The sequence below is a fragment of the Bactrocera neohumeralis genome, unplaced genomic scaffold (genome assembly GCF_024586455.1).
Source record: "Bactrocera neohumeralis isolate Rockhampton unplaced genomic scaffold, APGP_CSIRO_Bneo_wtdbg2-racon-allhic-juicebox.fasta_v2 cluster10, whole genome shotgun sequence".
Taxonomy (NCBI): domain Eukaryota; kingdom Metazoa; phylum Arthropoda; class Insecta; order Diptera; family Tephritidae; genus Bactrocera; species Bactrocera neohumeralis.
This window is the reverse complement of record NW_026089623.1, coordinates 27,374,550-27,393,205: the sequence shown is the minus strand read 5'-3', so window position 1 is coordinate 27,393,205 and position 18,656 is coordinate 27,374,550. Positions and strand designations below refer to the sequence as shown.

Genomic DNA, 18,656 nt, shown 5'->3' with positions numbered 1-18,656 from the left:
TTTACTTTATAGAGTCTCTGACATTTCCTTTTGGATGTTATAAACCTTATAGCAAACTTCATATACTTTATCCACATCAAGCAAGAGCCTAAACAGCTACTTGGAGATTTTTATATTTTATAACACTCACGACAAACATAGAGGAAACCATCGCTACCAAAGTTTACTAAAATCAAGCTGATTTGGCAACAATAACACCTTATAAGATATTGGAAGTCAAACAAAAAAGAAAACCACAAAACAGAATTGTCTACGTTAACGTCAACTATAGCGCGATTACTTAATACAAGTTTTGTATAAAAAAAAAAAAAAGATTTGCACATTCATATATGACATGACAATGACCAAACGGGGGTTCAAATGAACTCCAATCATAAAAAGCAATTGTGTACAAATAGATGGGCGAACAGGTGGCACAAAGAATGAGGTAAGTAACTGCTATTGAACAACACCTAACGTCACTCAAGCAGACCAAATGTTAAGGTGAAGATTTGCGAGAAAATAAAAGAAAAATACTGCACTGTGCGATGGCTCGACGGGTAGATTTCGAGTTCTATAAATTTCGTTCATATCACACACACACACATAAGTGAAGTGCAAACATTTGCTCCTATATAAGTAGGTTTACAGTACCCCTGTTAAATTGGTGCTGGATCATCCGAAATAAAAAAATTAAGGTTCATTCGATAGATTTTAGTTTTCCCTAGGAAACGCCGAAATGAAAAAGTATTGTTAAAAATTTCAAAAGAATAGATATAGTAGTTTTGATTTTTGACAATTAAAAGCGACAATGCGTCGCTAATATTATTTAAGAAAACGTTGGGTAGGTCTGCTCTTTGATACACTTAATGTACATATCTCCTAAGCCACTAAAGTTACAAGATAAATTCGCCTATAGCAAATATTTAAGAACTTCTACCTACAGTGTGAAAACCGATGAAATCGGATGATGAGCCCGCCCACTCGCCATACATATAACGGTCCGGTTAAAAACTACCAAAAGCGCGATAAATTAATAACTGAATATGCCAGAAACATCAAATTCTGCAACCAAAATGGTACGAGAAGGCCGGGGTAAAAATTGGGCCATGTGACGTAGCACAATCTCATTTTCCTAATAGCTAAAAATTGCCCAAATCTATCCAAAACTGTTTAAGTCTCTATGTACCCCAATATCTACAGTTCACTTTTAACCGAAGATAACGGTCAATGAGCGAGATCCATAAATGAAATTAGAAGCATCCCCATGTACGATATAAAGATTTTTAAACTTCCAGTTGACTTTATACTACATACAAGTATATCGGCCAACATGTGAATTATTTCAATAAGAAAGAGAGAACGTGTTTTACTCATAACAATATATCTTTGTGCCCAAAATGTATAAAATTGGGTCGAAAACTTGACTTAGCCCTCATAGAACTAATATCAGGATTTTCGAACATCCGGCTGTCTTTATACATATCATATGTATATATGTAGTTGCTTGGATTCCGATGCTTTGGAGTATAAAATGTTCGGTAGAACTCTAACTTAACCCCTCCTAACCTGTTTGCCATATCAATGTTATTTCTTTAAATATAGCGACTTCACTTTGTCTCAAAGATATATACATAGGTATATCTATCGAATTTATTTGTTCTAGTTTTGTTTCTCATGTAAAGTTATTTAGTTTTTGGGTATGAAGATATCTAATAATTTTGTAACAGTATTGCTATCGTTACCGTTATTGATTATCCAAGCCAAAAACACGGTGAATGGAATGAAAAATGTGGAATTCTATTAAAAACCACTACATATCGACTTACAAATTTATTTCGGGTGTTTCTCATTTAGATTATTCTATGTATTCTGCGTGTAGACCCACACGAATTAGGAAATATCAAATCCCAATAAATATACATATGTGACCTGGTCTACGAAAAGGGGGCTTAGGTGTCAAAAAAAAGGAGAACAATTAATGAGATAACGAGAAACTGACGCGAAAAGCTTTTCCCAGAAAACTAGTTTTCGCACCTAAGATCCCTTTTCGTAGACCAGGTCACATATATGTACATATATGTATGTAGTACGTATAGCACGTACTCAATGAGTCACTATTGCATGCCGAAAAAATTACTGTCTGGTGCGGTTTATGGGCCGGTGGTACACTGGGACGTACTTTAAGTGATGATCCAGACCGGCACGTTACTGTGAATGGGAATCGCTACCGCCCAATGACAACTTTATTGAAAACCAAGTTTGGCAATTGCAGCAGTAACGGCAGATTTGTGCTTGAAAACCGTCTACATAAACACCTTTCCGCCCTTCGCTAATTATAACAACATATAACCTAAATAATAATAAAATACCTCTGAGAAAAACTGAGGCAACTGTTTTAGTACAACAGATGACAACAAGTAACTGCTGGCAACATGCTGGAACCAATTTCTGACCACATTAGCATAAAAGGGAAACTATCTTCTACTTCCATTTCAATCCGTGGCACTGGAGGGCGATTTCGGGTGATGGATAACAGAAATAAAAGCAGCCCAGTGAGAAAACATAAATTTTTTTGGTGTTAGTTGTTTTATAGCCGGAAAGTTATGGTATGCAAAAAGTATGAGTTTATGCAAATTACATTTGTTTGTTTATGTTGTCCATAAATTTGTATGAAATAGTGACAACAGTTCATATATACATATAAATTTAATCATAAAAACAAACGGGTTAAAACAAAAAGTTAAACCCAAATTGTACACTTTCTGCTTTGCCACCCATTGGTCCTTGCTTTTTTAATTCAGCTTTGTTTGCGAATGCTTGCCCAAAAACTTCCGATGCCAACATGGGTGTTGTTTTTCTTTGCATTCGCGTTGTGGTCATTGCTATTATTATTGCAATTTCGCAGTTCTATCTATTTGGCTTCCTTAGTTGTTTTATTATAAAATATATCAAAAAAAGTTGTTTGTTTTTGTTATAAAATTATAAACATATAAATTCTATTTTTGGAGACCTTCACAAACTAGCAAAAAGTGAATTCTTGGATTCTAACCACAAGCGAAACTAACGAACTAACATTATAAACTAAAAATTTCAGAACTAAATACAGTTCCATTTAAGTGTAATATACGATGATGCAATAACCTTTGTTATTTCTAAACCTCAAAGATGAATTTGGTCTAACATCTATTTTTCCATTGAAAATCAGAAACGTTTAGGAGCAAATAAATACATATGCATGTGTGTTTATAAATATAATTATATTCAAAAGTATGTGTATTATCTAATAAATTTTGAAATTCGTCGTGTTGGAATCAAAGAGAAAGTAGGTGATCTCAACATTTTCGTCCATCTGAAAGCATTGAAAGCTATGTCAGCCGAGGTTTGTAACAGGATTATACTATATGTTGTAGTATGTTACAAATCTTTATGTTTTAAAATATATTTTCAGTCCGGATCATATTCAAACATCATTTTTCTAATTTTTAAGTACATATAAACGAACATGCATGACTGTCATCTCATGTCATAATTAGGGGAATAAAAATTAAAATTCACAGCTGCAGGGAAAATATATGTATGTATACTTACGTATCTTTTGCGTCCTTTATGCTTCCCGATTTAAAAGTCTCGAAATAATTTTATTTTGATATCGTCAACAGAAAGAAAATTAAAAAGTCAACTCAGTTCACAGCCTAGATTAAATTTTTGCAGCGCAATTTTTTTAGCATTTGCCACGCAAAAGACAACATAAATTAATATTTATTACCCAGTTTCCACGTTTTTGCAATTCGAATACGAAAATCAATGAAAGAAATTTATTTTTGCTTTCCTTATTCACACATATTTAAGTTATATACTGACTTTTTATAAGGAAATGCTTAACTGTGTTAATTTAATTGAGTGAGGAATTATATATTGGACTTACAATATTTAATATTTTTCATATACCTTTTAATCACCGGTAAAGGTTATTAGCCTGCAGGTTTCGCAAATTTTATTGATTAGCTTTGAAATCGTGCATTGCTCAGTATGTTTTAATTTATGCTACCGTCGTACATTTTTAAGCAAGAATGCGTTATTTTCTTTTTTTAATTAAGTAAAACTTATTATTTTTGGTTGACAGAGGTTCTCCTAAATTCGCAATATTTACTTTTACTGCAATATTTCTGGTTTACATGTGTATTGTTTTAGTATCAAAACTCTCAAAGTAGAACAGGGTAAAACTTATTTTCTTATTTATTTATATATTTTGGTAAACATATTTAAAATTATATTTATTTGTTTTATACAAAACATGAACTAAATTTTTGACTTCGCTTTTGTTACGGCAAGCCGAAAAACGGATAAACTTAAGCGCTTGAAATCTCGCATTAAACTAACTTTGAAATGCCAACAAATTAAGGTAAGCGAACACACGAGCATGTTCGCCAGCAACTAAAGTCAACGTCACATATGTACATACAAATATACTAGTGTACAATCAAATCAACATACTAATGGAAAAGTAGTGTGTATAACAAGTAAATGGCCCCAGTGAAGCGGTAACTGATGAGCGCCAACGCTCTGCGCACCTGTACGAGTATCTTGCGAGTGAGCGCGAATACAAATCTGAGCTCACCAAGAGCGTTGAGCTCTGAGCTCAAGCAAACCTGAGTTAATATGGGTTACTATCTGGTATATAAGGTACACATGTATAATGAGTGGAGAGGTTACACCGCAGTGAAGTGGTTTACAATAACTAATATGTACAATAATAAAAGGGGAAGTTAAGCCTCGCGCGCTTGACAAGTTCAAGTCTCAATGTCTCAGCGTGCGCAATTATGTTGCGAATGTACGGCACTTGGAAAATAAAACTTAAAGAGCCAATGCAACCAGCAACAAATACAGCAAAAAGAGCTTATACAAAGCTGCTAAAAATGAGCGAACAGTGACGGATCAAAAGCGATTGCGACTACGCCCGCTTAAACCAGGTGCTGCTGCTCTGGCCGGTTTTATCACGCAGTGCTGGTTGTTAGCATTGCAATAATTGCGACTCGCAACCTCAACATCAAACAGAGCTTGGATATTTGCTGTTCGTTTGCTTTGCCACTACTGTTTGTCGAAGACTGTGAGCATATGCTATTTATGTAGCTATATATGTATGTATATGCACATATGTATGTAAGTACTATATTATGCCATATTTTGTAGATAGGCAATTCCATGGTACCCTTACCATCGTCGCTTGGTTACAAAAAATCAACAAACGTTTTTTCACTTTCAATATTTACTGTTTTCTGAAATGCGCTGGCTTATGCCTTTACCTGCATTAGTTTCACTATCTTTATTTTCTTCTTTCTCTACAATTACTTACCAAACATACAAATCCAACAACGTACCAGCCATATACGAAGCTCACCGTGTGAGGCAAATAAAACGACAGCGACTGCAATGTACTCATAATTTGCAACAAATACTTGCTGGCTAAAACTTGTACAAGTGACATTTAAAAAGTTATAAGTACTTGTTCGTTTAGATAAACTAATTATTATGATTTGGTTCATAGTTTTCTAAACTAATTTGTCTGAATCTACTTCTATGAGCATTAATATTTGTTAAAAAAATAGTAAACCAAGTATTCCTGTATTTAGAGATATCAATAATAGTCAACCCATGAATATTTGGATCGGTAACGCTCACTTTAAGTTTGACTAAATTAATTTAATTAATTAAAGAAATATACTTTTGCGGGTTTAAGTCTACAGACTAAAGGAAAAACAATTAAGGAAGGGCTCAGTTCGGGTATAACCAAACATTTTATGCTCTCTTATATCTGACAGGTTGAACAATTTCTGGACCTAAGGTGGCGCACCTCAAAGGCACTACTCTTGTCAAGTTCTGTACTGTTACATTGATTGGTTCTTGATTTGTGTATCGAAAAGTGGAAGAATAAGTTGAAAATTAAAATTGTGTTATATGAGAAGTAAGCGTGGTTGAAGACCGATTTCACCCATTTTCACAAAGTAATGTACGAATGTTGGGATAATATTACCTACCGAATTTGGTTGAAATCGGTGGAGATATCTAAATATCAAGTTTTTAGTAGTTTAACAGAACCCTTATATGGAGAGTTATCAGACTTAAAAGTGGATAAAATCGTCTGTGGACCATAGTGTCGGTAAAAGAGCTTAAAGGGCTATACCAGTGTGACACTTTCAAACGGACCAAGGGAACAGATAAAGAGACATTAATTGATCAGATTTTTGCACAAGAATTGAGCGATTTAAATTCAGTGTGTATAATATCAATTTATTCTCTCTAATTCTACCTGATACATGATTCACAGACGAAATCTATGCTAAATAGTCGAATTAAGTTAATAGTCGGCTTAAGTTTATTTTCTAATAACACTAATTCTGACCCAGAAATACTATATATCTAAGTTTTCTTTTTGAAATCTCTTATTTATCTTTCAGTACTGTATTTGTTGTTATAAAGAAATAAAGCTATTGAAACACTACGCTGGGAATTACTTATTTAATAGGTTGATTAATCTGTAGTAGTAGCTTAAAAAATTTAGATATTTCCGATATTTTTGCAATTCCCTTAGAGTTTTCACTAATTGGCTAACAGAGTTTGCCATAAAGTAAATTTTGTTTGAAAGCGTTAATATGTTAATAAGAGCGAGCAATCATAGGGATTTATTTTTTTTTGAGTACGTAAGCAATTTCTTCGTTCTTCGATATTGTTGTTTCAGAGTCCAAAAAACCTGGTAAACAAACAAATATAACTGACTAGATGAGAAGTACAGATTAGTGGTGAAATTGTAATAACTTAGCTTTGAAAACTATCGTAATTATCTTTAAGTGTTACTACGAACTACTGGCGCCAATAATCGAAACATATAAAGTGTATAACTAAACACTAAACTAAGATATAGAACTTTAGTTTGGCTCAGGGGATCGCTGTAGCAAAGGACACCTGTGAGCTAAACCTTTTGAAAAACTGGGCGCGGACAAATTGCATGATCGTCCATATGGGTACTACAAGTATAAAAATCGGATGATAAACCCACCCATTCCCCATATAACCGTACTGTTAAAAATTGCGATAAATCAATAACTAAATATACCAGAGACATTAAATTTTACCTCTGAGATGGTATGAGAAGGCTTTAAAAGAGCCGTTGTCAAAATTGGACGTTGCTAGACCGATTTGAACTAAAATGACATACCACTGTCATTCTCTTCAGCGCGAAAACGGACGAAATCGGAATATGACCACGCCTACTTCCCATATAACACAAATTTAAATTCCCTTTGACCCAGTCTAACAAAAAATGGGTTGAGTAAGGGCAATACTTCATTTATTATATTACCTAGTTGGTACGTATAAAGACGAACTTATGGATGACTTTAGTCTGTGGCATGTTAATTGTATTTAGTAATGGTTTTTTCGGTTCGGCTCACCTTTGCCTATTTCCGGGGCTCATGACATTCTGGTAATCGGAAAGCATTGTTTCACAGACGATTACGCGACACTGTTTTTCGTAAAAAATGAGTGATTTCGGAACCAATAGTACATTCATCTTTCTTTGGCTCAAATGATACTTAAAAATGGTTTTCATTGACCGTTTAGATATTCTAACAATGCCGGTAAGATCTCTGACTGTTAATCGTCGATTCTTAAGCACCAATTTCTTTATTATATTGACGTGTTGATCATATATAATGATTTTCGTTTTTCTATGCCCCAATTTATAAACATTTATATAGGTCAAATTGGTTAAAATATGTATATAAATGTTCGGTTACTCCCGAACTTAGCACTCTCTTATTTGTTATAAATGGTATTAAATAAAAATTTAATTTTAGATTTTTGAAGTAAATTTCAGCATTTTTTTGCTTATAAATAAATAAGTGTACAAATAAAAAATCGTCCAGAAATTAGTATAATCTTAAAACAAAGTGTTTCTGATTTGTAGGCGATGACTGTGTAACTAACACAAATTTATTGATTGCACAATTTATTCCGAGTCGATACGTAAATTTTAAAATGTCTAATGTTTTAGAGATCATAGAAGATCAATGTGGACGTCTTTAACTCGATAGCTCTCACACTAAAACTTTAATAGAAATTTAAGTCAAACTAGAGAATGCATAGAAAATTGTGCTGTGTTAAACTCCACAATGTATTTTTCTTGAGTTGTATTTTATCTGCAGTTACGTACATGGGGTGTAGTGCTATAACATGTCCCGAAATCTGATATATAGTATAATCTAGTACCTTAAGTAGAAATATTATATAAACAGTAGATTACAGCTTATTCTACGCAAATTGAAGTACTCAATATTTGAAATATATCAGTCAAAAAGCGATCTATGTATGTTCGCAAAAATAAAATATATAATATTTGTGTATTAGAGTGTCAATCGTTTGGTGCTCAGTTATAATAGACGTCCATACAAGTTTATTCGCCGTAATAGGTTTTTATTTCTATTTATTTTCCGTTCAATTTCATTACTTACATGCTTGGATTTATCATTTGTGAATATCACATTATATTTTGATTCATTTGAAATTCATTTGAGCACCTCCGTTTCAACAGACATTACCAATTGTTAGTTGGTGACTGAGAGTAGGTATGTACAAATGTAACAATTTATAGAAAATCACGTACATATGTCATTTGTATCATCGCATGAGACATTAGACTAAAATATGTGTATGATGATGAGATAATATATGGAAATCTATACATAAATATATATTTTTGGTGTGAATTTCAAGTGCGAATGTCAATGCTTCCATGCGCCACGAACGGATGGATATACTTGTACTTTGGCTATGACAAGTTTGTTATTTTTAATTGTGGATTGCTGTTGCTGACAGAAATGAGGCGTTTAAAGTGAAATTTTACAATCAATAAGATATTATTTAATGGTGTCATACGTTTAAAAAATAACATGTTTTAAAAATTTAAATATAGCTTAGAAGATTGTACATATGTATATATTTTTTTACTATTTTACTTTAATATTAATTCTGAAAGTACATTCAACGAAGTAATAAAAGTGCAAGTGTTGCTTAATAAGCCATTTTGCTGCTTTCGACAGTTCATTACTCCATTGTTCCGGTTTCGGGTGATGAACCCTAGTCATCTGCTGCCATTGCTTTAGCCCTTTGCTATTGTTGTTATATTCGCACACTCTGTTAAGTTGTCCACTTTTAAAAAATTGCTATTTGGCATTTCTTCTTTGAACTTGATACTGTTGTTTTCATGATTGAAATTCTGCTTATAATGGAAAAATATTAATTACACAAAGCGAGCACCCAGAAACATCATTTTTCTTTTCATATTGACAGCGTGAAGTTTAGTAGGCAAGACGAAATATCTCCTGTCATCAAAATAACAGTCGTCACACTCCCCTAGGCTCCCACATAGATAATTTCGTCTATCTTGGAACCAGTATTAACAGCAATGTCAGCCTAGAAATCTAACGCAGAATAACTTTTGCCAACAGCTGCTACTTCGGACTATGTAGGCAATTGAGAAGTAAAGTAATCTCTCGACGAACAGAAACAAAACTTTATAAGTCACTCATTATTCCCATCCTGCTATATGCTGCAGAGGGATGGACGATGAGAGAAAAGTTCTGCGAAATAATTAAGTTCCTTTGCGGCTTGACCACGGCGAATATCGCATTCGATGAAACGATGAGCTGTGTGAGACATGTATGATTATTAAATTTGATTAAAAGGGTTGGTTTTTGGCAGGGCGAACAGTCAGATAAAAGAAATAATTTTCTTTATACATATATTTTAGGTGTGATGTGCAATTGTAAGGGGAACAGCATATGGTCGCTATAGTGTTAGGAGGTAACCCCGCAGCAAATAAATGTGTTAAAAGTTCGATATACTACATACATATATGTCCTATAATACACAAACGGAAAAAAGTAACGGGCTTGGAGAAGTAATAAAATAATAATAATCAGTAAATATATTTTTAAAAAGTTGTAATATATGTACGTATGTATATATACTATACGAAAAATATTTAGTAGTATAATATATACTAATATAACGACATTTTATCGTTCCTTTTTGGATTTTTTTTTTTAGAAAAAAAACGGCGAAGGTCAGTGGCACTCAAACCTTTGATACTTTCGTAATTTGTACGAATTAAAAGCTTGTAATATAGAATCCTTGAAATTACCACTAAGGATCGTTTAATTTTGGGCAGTAAATCAGAATTTGATAAGCTTATTTATCATATTTCATACCGATATGTGCGGTATGAAATAAAACTTTGATGCGGTAAGTTCTCGTATTAAATATCACCACAATCAATTTGTAGAGGACGAGCTCGTAGATAGATGTGATTGGACTACTGCCACCCCCATAAAACTCATTCAATGAAAATGAATAAAGCGCCAAAGCTAAAAATTTTGAAAAACGGCCACGCCTTCTAAGAGGTTAAATGTGTTTATTTCCGAACCCATTTTCTCAAAAACAACCACATTTCTCAGGACAAATCACTTAAGTACCCCTACACTCACACTTAGAAATAGATGAAATCGGATGATAAACCCACCATCTCCCCATATAACGGTATTAAAAACTACTAGAAGCGCGACAAATCAGTAACTTAATACGTCAGAGACATTAAATACAAAATTGCAAATGGGCGTGGTACAGCCTGCTTGACCGACTTCAATCAAATTCGGTATATACATTATTCTGGGATCTTGCAGTGCGACTTCTTCAATTTTAAATTGCATCAAAGTATGTTCTGAAAAATGTTCTAATGTTCTGAAATTTTTTAAATGTGTTTCGAGATAAACGTAGTCTCCAAGCAGCAAAAGATCATTCACTGATGAAATGATACAGGCCTTCTTTCTGGATGAAACCTAAAAAAACTCTCAAAAAGATATTGTCCGTATAATGAATTAGGGTCCGAAAAAATCAAAATTTAGCAAAACAGCGGCGTTTTTGGCCTCAAACGATAAACAGAACATAATAAGTATTATATAAAATGTCCCCGAGTAATCAGTACAGTAAATTAGAAAAATGCTGTTTCGAGAACTACGTGTTTAGAGATAAACTGATAAAGCTAAGTGACCTTAGAGACTACACTTTAGAAGCATAAACAAATATTTTGTATGGTATTTTAAAGTATACACTATCAAAACATGAAAAAAAGTTAAAAATCTATTTATTCACACTAGGTATACCCCTAAAACTTTACGAGATTTAGTTCAGTTCGTACTACATGTTTTATGCTAGAATTTTATAGAAATATCTTCCTTTTCATAGTGCTGATAAATATTATTGAAAACTTGACCTAGCCCCCATATAACAAACACATAACATCCAAGTTACTCTACCCCATATGACTGATGATGGTACCTTAATGAACCTCAGAAATTATTTTTATTATAATAGTACGTGGCATATCGATAGAAACTAGTATTGGCAAAAATAGATAAAATAGCATCGATATTACCCCTAACTCGATTTTTGCCCTATTTTATTTCCTTGCCGGTTTTTTGCTCTTTATGCAATGCTTTATAAAAAGTGTTATAGTGATCGGATTTAGCTCAAATATGCGCCGTTTCGTTCGATAATCTGTTTCCATCCAGACGGAATCTTCATAATACCCCCTCCTTATTTGCGAAGAACTCGGACAGCCACTTTTTACAAGCCTCTTTTGAGTTCAACTTTACACCAACAAGGGCGTTTGCCATAGACAGGAAAAGGTGGTAATCACTTGCCGCTATGTTCGGGCTATAAGTGTGTGGTCTGGCGTTGTCCTGGTGGAACACTACACCCTTCCTGTTGGGCAATTCTAGACGCTTCTGGTCGATCGCCTGCTTCGAGCGGTCCAGTTGTTCGCAGTATATGGTAGAATTGAGCGTCTGGCCATTTGGGAGCAGCTCATAGTGGATGATTTTCTTCTAATCCCACCAAACACACAGCAAAATCTTCCTGGCCGTCAATCTCGACTTGGCCACTGTTTGGGACGATTCACCGGTCTTCGACCACGACCGTTTTCACTTGATATTGTCATATCTGATCCATTTTTGGTGGATGGAGTCATGTGTAGAAGTTCACGCAAGTGAGGAAAGTTCTCTGATCGCCATTCACTTGGGAGTGGCCTGAAACGATTCTTTTACACATGGCTCAAGCAGCTCACTACTTCCGGTCTTTGACCAAGTATCCTCTGGGTAGCCTAAGAACATCCGTTCGAATGCGAGCTAATGTGAGAAGGCGAAACATCCCCTACATAGGGTTGTGCGCTGGGTTTGGGACCCGCCACGTAAAAAATAATACCAATGAAAAGTTAGCGACAGCCTCGGATGAGAGGGAGGTCCTTTTGATGACGACCAGGGCAAACGAAATAAGGACTACTATTTGAGGGCATGCACCTGGAATGTCCGGACCCTTAATTGGGAAGGTGCCGCTGCCCAGCTGGTTGATGTCCTCGCAAAAATAAAGGCTGACATCACCGCCGTCCAAGAAATGCGATGGACGGGACAAGGACAGAGACGAGTAGGTCCTTGTGACATTTACGACAGTGGCCATATAAAGGAGCGCAAGTTTGGTGTTGGATTCGTGGTAGGAGAGAGACTCCGTCGCCGAGTACTATCATTCACTCCGGTGAATGAACGTCTAGCCACAATCCGCATCAAAGCGAGGTTCTTCAACACATGGCTGATTTGCGCCCACGCCCCGACGGAAGAGAAGGACGATGTGACCAAGGATGCCTTTTATGAGTGCTTGGAGCGCACTTATGAAGGCTGCCCCCGCCACGATGTCAAAATCGTGGTTGGCGACTTTAACGCCAGGGTGGGCAAAGAAGGTATATTTGGCACTACGGTCGGTAAATTCAGCCTCCACGACGAAACATCCCCAAATGGGTTGAGGCTGATTTTCTTCGCCGGGGCCCGAAATATGGTTATCTGTAGTACTAGATTCCAGCATAAGAAGATTCATCAAGCTACCTGGCTGTCTCCGGATCGAAAAACTACCAACCAGATCGATCATGTTGTTATAGACGGAAGACACGTCTCCAGTGTTTTAGATGTGCGTGCGCTCCGAGGTCCTAACATCGACTCGGACCACTATCTTGTTGCAGCTAAGATTCGCACCCGCCTCTGTGCAGCAAAAAACGCACGCCAACAAACACAAGGAAGGTTCGACGTCGAGAAGCTGCAATCTCAACAGACAATCGAACGATATTCTACTCGACTTGCACTCCTGTTCTCTGAGAGCACTCGTCAACAACTCGGTATAAGGGAACTGTGGGACGACATTTCAAACTCCTTACGTACAGCTGCAACCGAAACCATTGGTTATCGGAAAGTGCAAAAGAACAGCTGGTACGACGAGGAGTGCCGTGTCGCAGCGGAGAGAAAACAGGCTGCCTACCTCGCAACGTTACGATCGACCACTACACGTGCGGGATGGGATAGATACCGAGAGTTGAAGAGGGAAGCGATACGCATTTGTAGACAGAAGATGAAAGAGGCCGAAATGCGTGAGTATGATGAGCTTGATAAGCTGGCCGACAGGGGTAATGCTCGAAAATTTTACGAAAAAATGCGGCGGCTTACAGAAGGTTTCAAGACCGGAGCATACTCTTGTAGAACCCCCAAAGGTGATCTAGTGACCGATGCCCATACTTAAATTATGTAGGGAACCTTTCTCCAGCTTGCTGAATGGCAGTGAATGCACAACACCAGGAGAAGGCGAACCCGATTCCCCAATCGATGACGATGGAGCAGACGTTCCATTGCCCGACCATGAAGAAGTTCGAATAGCAATTACCCGCCTGAAAAACAACAAAGCGGCAGTGGCCGATGGATTGCCGGCCGAGCAATTCAAACACGGCGGCGAAGAACAGATAAGGAGCATGCATCAGCTTCTTCGTAAAATATGGTCGGACGAAAGCATGCCCAACGATTGGAATTGAGGTGTGCTCTGCCCAATCCATAAAAAAATGAGACCCCACAATCTGCGCCAACTACCGAGGGATTAGCCTCCTCAATCGAGCGTATTGTGTGAAAGATTAAAGCCCACCGTCAACAAACTGATTGGACCTTATCAGTGTGACTTCAGACCTGGAAAGTCAACAACCGACCAGATGTTCACCATGCGCCAAATCTTGGAAAAGACCCGTGAAAGAAGAATGGACACACACCACCTCTTCGTCGATTTCAAAGCTGCTTTCGACAGCACGAAAAGGAGCTGCCTTTATGCCGCGATGTCTGAATTTGGTATCCCCGCAAAACTAATACGGCTGTGTAAACTGACGTTGAGTAACACCAAAAGCTCCATCAGGATCGAGAAGGACCTCTCCGAGCCGTTCGATACCAAACGAGGTTTCAGACAAGGTGACTCCCTATCGTGCGACTTCTTCAACCTGCTTCTGGAGAAAATAGTTCGAGCTGCAGAACTAAGTAGAGAAGGTACCATCTTCTATAAGAGTGTACAGCTGCTGGCGTATGCCAATGATATTGATATCGTCAGCCTCAACACCCGCGCCGTTAGTTCTGCTTTCTCCAGGCTGGACAAGGAAGCACAGAAAATAGGTCTGGCAGTGAACGAGGGCAAAACGAAATATCTCCTGTCATCAAACAAACAGTCATCGCACTCGCGACTTGGCTCTCACGTCACTGTTGACAGTCATAACTTTGAAGTTGTAGATAATTTCGTCTACCTTGGAACCAGCGTAAACACCACCAACAATGTCAGCCTGGAAATCCAACGCAGGATTGCTCTTGCCAACTTCGCACTGAGTAGGCAATTGAAAAGTAAAGTCCTCTCTCGACGAACAAAAGCTAAACTCTATAAGTCGCTCATAATTCCCATCAAGCTATATGGTGCAGTGGCTTGGGCGATGACAGCAACGGATGAGTCGACGTTACGAGTTTTCGAGAGAAAAATTCTGCGAAAGATTTATGGTCCTTAGCGCATTGGCCACGGCGTATATCGCATTCGATGGAACGATGAGCTGTACGAGATATACGACGACATTGACATAGTTCAGCGAATTAAAAGACAGCGGCTACGCTGGCTAGGTCATGTTGTCCGGATGGATGAAAACACTCCAGCTCTGAAAGTATTCGACGCAATTCCCGCCGGGGGAAGCAGAGGAAGAGGAAAACCTCCACTCCGTTGGAAGGACGAAGTGGAGAAGGACCTGGCTTCGCTTGGAATATCCAATTGGCGCCACGTAGCGAAAAGAAGAAACGACTGGCGCGCTGTTGTTAACTCGGCTATAATCGCGTAAGCGGTGTCTACGCCAATTAAGAGGAAGAAGATCCATTTTTCGTCACCAGTAACCATCCGCTTCAAAAATGAGTCAAGTTCGTTCCGTTTCTGCAGGATATCGCAGGCGTTGATTCGGACCAGAAGGTTTTCTGCGTCAACGCGGCATCCAAACATCGAGCTTTTTTGTGTATCCAGCCTTCTGCAGATGGTTTAAAATGGTTTGGTGACTAACTTCAACCTACTGGGCGATGTCACGAGGTGCCACATGCCGGTCTAACTCAGTGTTTTTCATGATTTCATCGATATTCGTCGTCAGAGGTCTTCCGCCGGCTGGCTTATCCATGGTGTCGTTTTCACCCGCTCTAAATCGTCGAAACCATTCCTCCGCAGTTCGAAATGATTGAGTACCATCCCCCAAAACACCATTAGTCTCACGGAACGTTTCTCTAGGTGATTTGCCGTTAGCCAAGAAAAACTTTAAAATAGCGCTAATTTCGGCGTTAGTCCAAACTTATCATGCATAGCATCGCTTTGTAGGCTATGTCGAGACCTTTCAAAGAGCTCTGTAGCGCTTTATACATAGCCGCGAAATTCAAAAGACAAACAGGCGGAAGGGAGATATTTGACAACCCCATATATATATGTATATATAGTATATATATTGAATTGGCAATAGAAATCAAAATTCATACAAAGAGACTACCATAACTCGAAATTTCTCTAACTAATTGCTTGGATTCTGAATCTAACGTTCTTGGCTCTCGATTTATATACTATAAGTGAAATAAAAATATTGATTTTAAAATTGGGTTACGGGATATATTTCGATCATTTTCAAATGTAACCAAAAAAATTTAAAACAATATTCTGAACAAAATTTGGTTGGAGATATAGGATTTTACACGCCAATTGTCAAATTTTTATACTCTTGCAACGGTTGTACGTAACTAAGCAAAATAGATATAGGGTTATATATATACATAAATGAACAATGTGACGAGAAAAGTTGAAATCCGGTTAAATGTCTGTCTGTCCATCTGTCCGTCCGTCCGTGCAAACTGTAATTTGAGTAAAAATTGAGATATCTTGATGAAACTGGTATTCTTAGTACAAAAAAAATGTCGTGTTCGTAGATGGGCGTAAACGGACCACTGCCACGCCCACAAATCGCCATTAACCGAAAACATAAAAAGGGCCATAACTAAGCACTTAATTAAGATATAAAACTGTTGTTTGGTACAGAGGATCGCTGTAGCACTTGTGGGATTTTTTTTGAAAAAGTGGGCGTGGCCCCGCCCTCTAATAAGTTTATTGTATATATCTTCTAAGCTTATAAAGGTACAATTATAATAAGAAGTCTTACCGACGGTGTGAAAATGGTTAAACTCGGATGAAATCCCCATACACTCCCCATATAACGGTACTGCTCAAAACTAATAAAAGCTCGATAATCAATAACTAAATGCGTGGCACCGCCCACTTTTTGATGAAATCCCCTATCCCTTTTGACAAACTTTTAAAATCCACTTGATTCCTTCAGTTTCCAGTACACAAATCAAAAAGCAACAAATAATGCCCTTATTCAAATCCAACCAAAACTGTTCACACCGCTAGGTACCGAATATTTAGACCCCGGTACCTATAGTTGACTCTTGATCGATAATATCGGTCAATATCTGAGATATATAATTCAAATTCAGTGATAGCACTACTCTGACAATGGATCTGAGTGTCTGTATGTCAAAAAAGGAGTGAATCGTACCAATACTTCCTTAAGTCCCCATATATCTAATATAAAGATAATCTAACTTCCGGTGACTTTGACTGAGCTAGCGTGTTTTACTGATATCAGTGTATCTTTGTAATAAATAAATTTGAGCGAAAACTTGATTACCCCTTATATAATTAAGATCAGGATTTTCTAACATCCGACTGAATTTACTCTATATGATTAGTTTTTTAGTATGTGACATGTTAATAGTATGCGGTATTGGGAAAAATAAATAAAAATCGGTAGATACTGTCCCAATTTCGATATACTACATATAATGGTTTTCGTTTTTTTAACAAACCTTATGTGTTTGTCAGCATATGAGTTACACATACTTCTATATATAAAATTATTTGGATTTCGATCCACAGGTTACATATTAAAGTATTTCTTTTGCTTTGATTTCTGCAAGTTGCAAGAGAATAAAATATTCAGTTGCACCCGAACTTAGCCTTTCCTTACTTGTCCATTATTATTTTTCTCATTTTATATCACGAGTCTAGACGCAAGTCAATTGTTTTCAGAAGTAGGGAACATCGTGAAAAATGCTACAGTACAGCATTTTGTACCACGACTGCCGTTGCCCCAGATGCGATAGGATAATCTTGAGCTATGTATATTTTTATTCATTAAACTTTTGGTCACGATGCAGCGGGCATTGTGACGGACATAACAAAATTTAATATCACCCTACCTTCAAAGTTAATGACACTGCGCACCATAGTTGATGGTATTCCGCGCACCAATAAATACGGATGCATTCGGACAAACTGTCCTATATCAGTTCGTAGGACTGGTTGTGACAAATAATGCGCGAGCTACATCCGGTCAACACGTCTTGGCATACTACTCAGAAGTCATTCGTGCACTCAGATTAAAAAACGTGAGACCAGATTTTCAACCGCGACTTGTCGGTACCACCATCGTTATGACCTTCTTACAAAGGGCCTTAAAAGATTATTCATCGCTATCCAAAATACTTCAGCGTCGGCATTACGACAAAACAGTCAACATATCGACCGCTTGCAACTTTACATCGCCACGTATCCCAACTTTATGTAAATATCTGTATTACTTTGATTCCTATTGTCTGGTTGACGGTTTGCACATTAAGGTATTTTCCTGGCTTTGATTCTTACAAGTTGGAAGAGTATAAAATGTTCGGTTGCACCCGAATTTAGCTTTTCCTTATTTTTTTATAAAATGGTGTGTGTGGGAAATGTTCTACTGAACAATCTGAACAACTTGGCCTTAGAGACTATGGGTCTAAATTCAGTTTCGAGACATCGATTTTTTTGGCTCCCTTTAAATCAGCCCACTCTAATGTACATACATACATACATATGTATATGCTTGCCTAAATTTTTCTCTTGAAAATTATTTAAGCATTAAGTTCGAGATTAAGTGAACATTTTATAATCTCAGTAGGGCCTATATCCTATTCCTACTTATACCCAATGATTTACGTTTTTAATTGGGGAGTGGATAAAAAATATTTAAAAAAATATTTATTATATGTGATTCACTTTAGATATAGCATAGTCCCCTAAAACGCAAATAACGTAACATAACTTTTTGTAAGCTTAAAGGCGAAGTAAAAACGATATAATAGAAACTACTTACATATATTGAAACAAAGTTTGAG

At 36.9% G+C, this 18,656-nt stretch overlaps 1 protein-coding gene across 8 annotated transcripts in view; it reads right to left on the bottom strand.

The window, feature by feature from the left end:
• LOC126765208 (uncharacterized) overlaps positions 1-4,363 on the bottom strand; it is a 147,417-nt gene extending 143,054 nt beyond the window's left edge. For 4 of the 8 annotated variants that reach the window (XM_050482822.1, XM_050482829.1, XM_050482828.1 and 1 more), the window contains exon 1: positions 3,571-4,363. The gene's annotated coding sequence lies outside the window, so the exon portion shown is untranslated. The remainder of the gene's footprint in view (positions 1-3,570) is intronic. The other 4 variants (XM_050482823.1, XM_050482825.1, XM_050482827.1 and 1 more) reach the window with 4 other exon arrangements.
• Positions 4,364-18,656: the final 14,293 nt, after the last annotated feature.